The sequence below is a fragment of the Gossypium raimondii genome, chromosome 13 (assembly GCF_025698545.1).
Source record: "Gossypium raimondii isolate GPD5lz chromosome 13, ASM2569854v1, whole genome shotgun sequence".
Classification (NCBI taxonomy): Eukaryota; Viridiplantae; Streptophyta; class Magnoliopsida; order Malvales; family Malvaceae; genus Gossypium; species Gossypium raimondii.
The window spans coordinates 36,024,616-36,030,249 of record NC_068577.1 but is presented as its reverse complement, the minus strand read 5'-3'; positions in this window follow the sequence as shown (position 1 = coordinate 36,030,249).

The window sequence follows — 5,634 nt, the reverse complement described above, 5'->3', positions numbered from 1 at the left end:
TTTTGTTTTCGGTTAATCAAGTGTCAAATCAGGTCAGTGTAACTGTCATTTCCTTTTAGTTTTACATTAGTTTCTTCGATTTTTCTATGAATGGTTTCGACCAAAATTTTTATAGATTTAGCATGTTGTGAAATTGAGTTTTCAGATCGGTTTAATTGATGTGCATCAGTTGATTTTTGTGCATTGGAATCATAACACTTATAATTTGGGGTCGCTTTAATGTTGATTTTCATCATTTGCAGCAGGATTTGGTGCATTTTTTAACCAAATGAGCAGTCCACACGGCCATGTACCGCTTTAGAAATTAAGCTAATTTTCATGTCATGCGGTTTGGAATGGGTCACACGGTCGTGTGACCTCTGTTAGGGAAGTTATCAATCACACACGGTTTAGAAGTTCCAGACAACCTGAGACACGGTCGTGTCTTCCCTCTAAATTGTGAATTTTGCCACACAAGCACAGAGAGTTACACGATCTGTCCACATGGTCGTGTACCCCAATAACACATGCGTGCCTTTCAGCCACAAGGTCGTGTACCGCTGTCGCACGGTCTGAACCTTCCCACACGGTCGTGTGGCCCTATTTTTTTAGTTTTTACTCCTTATTTGTTAAATGATTGGTTTTGGTTCCTAGTTGATTTCTTGCACGTTTAAGCCTCTATAGGTATGTTTGGGACATGATTACTGACTGTTGGTTGAATGTGATAAGTGTTTTTTCTGATGGTTATGTTTATGCATTTGTATAAATATGTATAGATTTTGGCTATTATGATCTGATAAATTAATCTTGTGATATGAGATGGATTAAAGGTGTTAATAAGAAATTGTCCTTATTAATGATTTTACTAAATTTTATTGGTTGTTAGCATGATGTGCATTATCAAAACCTTAATATGAACATGACTGATTCGAGAATTATTCACATTAATGATGTGATTTGCATATGAATTTTGTTTAGGATATGAATATGAAGAAAATGAAGTTTCATTTGACAGTAAACCTGCATTTCCCTATTTTAGCGATAAAATTGCAATTATGTTAGTAGCTTGATTGCATAGCATACAAGTGGCACATGACCACTTTAAGGTGTGATTTGGTTGAATAGGTAAACCATAACCCTAGTATTGGTGTGTAGAGGTTGGACAAGGTCTAGTATAGCCTTATTGGCGTGTGTGGGATTTATGAAGACAGATTGTAGAGGTTGGATAGGTTGCATTAAATTAATTCAATTTTGTTGTCATGATTCATTTTGATATGATTAGAAAATGATTGTTGTATGTCTGTTCATTTGTTGTGAGTACATTGTTTGTTACTATATGACTCTATTATGTACATTTGTTCAACGTTAATGAATTATGATGCTCTATATTGAAGTGACATCTGATTGTGATTCGAATGAGGCTTTTTCCTATTTGTTTCCTTAGTTTTTTTCCCTTTTTAGGTAACCCTCGTGGTTAGGTTTTGGACTTGGCGAATCGGAGGTCTCAGAACTCCTCATCTTGGTTTGGTTTAATAAAGTTTTTCATAAGTTTAAATAAATTATTTTCAATCAGATTGTAATTAAGTTATATTAACTATGGTGTGGATTTTTGGTTTTGGACTTGTAAAGTTTTGGGTTCTTAGTTTTGAATTAAAAACCATAATTTCATGCATGGGTTGAAGCTAACCGATTGGCTACTTTCTTTAACAATCATAAGATTTTTAAGTAAAACCTGATGGTTTTCTGGTTCTAAGTTGAAATGACAAATTTTATTGAATTTACATAGGGTTTTTTTTTTAACTTTGGTTCTCAAATCTCCTAAACAATTTGGTATACAAGTGTGAATTTAGTTTTTAATCAAGTTGGGAAATAATGAAACAAATGTTTGGCAAACGGAAGGAAAGATTAAATTTTGAATTTACTTATACACGTGATAAAGGTGATGGTTTTCCAGAGGAAATAAGGAATTTTGAATGGTGTTCTGTTTGGGCCATTCCAGTGGTTAATGTGACTTCTGGAATCTAGTTGAAACTTTTGGGCTGGGTTTTGGGGTGTTACATTTAGTGGTATTGGAGCCAGATTTGCAAAAATTTTACCTATGTTTTTAACATGTGTGATGCATGGATTTAAAAAGAGTTTTGATAAAAACATACTACAATGTTTTGCGATTGTGTTTCTTTAAACATAGCGTTGAGACTCCGATGTTGTACCGTAAGAAACTTTGAAATTGTAAGATTAGAATTTTATGGTTTCTTATCTCTGATTATCTGTTATGGAATTATAGACATTATAAGACTTTAGAGACGAGGTTATCATAGAATCTGGAGATAAGCTAAATTGTGAGGATTAGCCTAGTGGAACTTTAGATGAAACCTCAGTTTTTCTTGGCGTGTGTTTTCTTATGAGGCAAAGGTCACTGTGATTATGCTAGTTACTGGTTGCAATAATTCAGAGACTGGTGTTGATTTGTTGACTCAGTCAATGTTTGGTGTTTTGGAGAAGGTTTTCTTGACTATGTTGGAAAGGGCTAAAGAGGTAAATGTGGATAAGTGTATCAAGTGTGAAGGTACTGCTCGAAATAAGAGAGGCCCTAGTCTTTCTTGTTTAAAGCAGCGATCTACGAAGCGGACCAGGTCTCAACATCATGTTGGAAAAAATAATGTGGGTGGTTCTAGTACTGGCACAAAATTCTACTTTGTGGGTTCTGCAATAAGTGCCATTCGAGCGAGTGTTAGAAGAGGTTTGGAGTGTGTTTCAAATGTGGGTCTACAGAGCATCAGGTTAAGGATTGCCCTCATTGACCACTTGGTTAGAAGCAATTCCCGAAGAAGACTCGAAATTGGGAGCTGGAACCAACAATGGGATAGGTATTGTTGTAGGTTATTTCGATTTATGTTTTATTTTGCTTGCATGTAGTTTGTCCTTTTGTTTGATTGGTTGAGGTAATGTGTATGATAGTGAATTAGATATTTTAATATTGCTCGAAAGGGGATTTTTAAGGTTAAGTATTGTTAGGTAGTGCGTTAGGGATCAGAGTGCGCAGCAGAAGTGTGGTAGAGAATTTGGTGTTTAAGCGATTATGATGTTAGTAGGAAATTTCGGGGACAAAACTTCTTTAAGGAGGGGGTGAGTTGTCACACCCTAAAATTGGTGTTAGAAGTATTAAGGTCAGTTGGTTGGGTTAGTGGTTAGGATGGTCAGTTAAGTTAGTTTTTGCGTTTTAGAAACAGAATGAGCTTATTGGTTCAGTGGTAAGGTGTTTGTTAGTTTGCTTTTAGGTCTCGAGTTTTAATCCTTATGTGGGCTTAGAAGATTTTTTTTTCAGATTTGGGAAATCTAATGGGTTTTGTTAAATTTGATCTTCTTTATTTTTATTTTTATTTTTATTTTTGAAATAGGAAATCCCAAAACTCCTTTCACGATACCCATCTTCTTTTCACGTCTTTTTCTTCTCTCTTTTTTTCACGTCAATTTCTTCAATTTATTCCAATTTCAGATGTAGGCAATTATTTTGCTACTGCATTCTTTTTCTATTACTTTTCTTCTTTCAAGTTATCATTGTTCTTTAATTCTTTCCTTTGTTCCACTGATTACTATAATCCAAGTTCTAATAATTTTTAAACGCCTCATTTGTTCTCTTGTTTTTTATTAATCAAGTGTCGGATCAGGTGAGTGTAAGTGCCGTTTCCTTTTAGTTTTACATTATTTTCTTCGATTCTTTTATGAATGGTTTCGACCAAAATTCTTATAGATTTAACATGTTGTGAAATTGAATTTTCAGATTGGTTTAATTGAGGTGCATCAGTTGATTTTTGTGCGTTAGAATCATCTTTCAGTTGTGTGTTCTTAACACTTGTAATTAAGGGTCATTTTAATGCTGATTTTTGTGATTTGCAGTAGGATTTGGGGTGGTTTTTGAAACATACGGGTGGTCCACATGGCCGTGTGCCACTTTAGAAATTAGGCTAAATTTCATGTCACACGATTTGGAGTGGGTCACACAGGCTAGCCACACGGCCGTGTGACCTCTGTTAGGGAAGTTACCGATTGCACACGGATTGGGAGTTCCCAAATGACCTGAGACATAGCCGTGTCTTCCCTGTAAATTGTGAATTTTGTCACACAGGCACGAAGAGTTACACGGTCTGCCCGTACAGCTATGTACCCCAGTCACACGGGCATGTCTTTCAACCACACGGCCATGTACCACTGTCGCATGGTCTGAGCCTTTCCACACGGTCGTATGGCCCTATTTTTGTAGTTTTTACTCCTTATTCGTTAAATGATTCGTTTTAGTTCCTGGTTGCTTTTTTTTTCGTTTAAGCCTCTGTAGATATATTTGGGACATGATTACTGATTATTGGTTGACTGTGATGAGTGTTTTTTTTATGGTTATGTTTAGGCATTTGAGCAAATGTGTATAATTTTTGGTTATTATGATCTAATAAATTAATCTTGCGATATGAGATGGATTAAATGTGTTAATCAAAAATTGTGCTTATTAATGATTTCGCTAAATTGTATTGGTTGTAAGCATGATGTGAGTTATCAAAAACTAAATATGAACATGATTGATTCGGGAATTATTTGCATGAATGATGTGATTTGCATATGCATTTTGTTCGGATATGAATATGAAGAGAATGAAGTTTGATTGATTTGGCAACAAACATGCATTTCCATATTTCAGCAATAAAACTGCAGTTATGTTAGCAGCTTGACTGCATAGCATACAAGTGGCACATGACCACTTTAAGGTGTGATTTGATTGAATAGGTCCACCATAACTCAAGTAATGGTGTGTAGAGGTTGGAAAGGGTCTAGTATACCCTTATTAGTGTGTCGGGGATTTATGGAAATGGTGTGTAGAGGTTGGATAGGTTTCATTTGGTAATGGTTTCATTTGAGCATGGATTGCATCAATTTAATCTGATTTGGTTGTGATGATTCATTTCAATATGATTAGAAAATGATTGTTGTATGTTTGTTCGTTTGTTGTCGCTACATTGTTTGCTACTATATAACTCTGTTCATGTACATTTGTTCAGCGTTAATGAATTACGATGCTCTATACTAATGTGACATCCGATTTTGATTTGAATTAAACTTTTGATTGTTTGTTTGATTATTAATTATTGTATTGTCTATTTACATCTGTTTAAGACTCACACTGAGTGTTGTAGCTCACTCCCTTAGTTTTTTTCCCAAGTAATCATCGTGGTTAGGTTTTGGACTTGGCGAACCGGAGGTCTCAAAATTCCTCATCTTGGTTTGGTTTAATAAAGTTTTTCATAAGTTTAAATAAATTATTTTCAATCAAATTGTAATTAAGTTATTTTAACTGTGGTATGGATTTTTGGTTTTAGACTCGTAAAGTTTTGGGTTCTTAGTTTTGAATTAAAAACCATAATTTCATGCATGGGTTTAAGCTAACCAATTGGCTACTTTCTTTAATAATCACAAAGTTTTTAAGTAAAGACTTATGGTTTTCTAGTTGTAAGTTAAAACGAAAAATTTAACAGCGGTTACATATTTTTTTTTGTAACTTTGGTTTTCAAATCTCCTAAACGATTTGGTATATAAGAGTGAATTCGGTTTAAATCAAGTTGGAAATAATAAAACGAATGTTTGGCGAAAGGAAGATAAGATTAAATT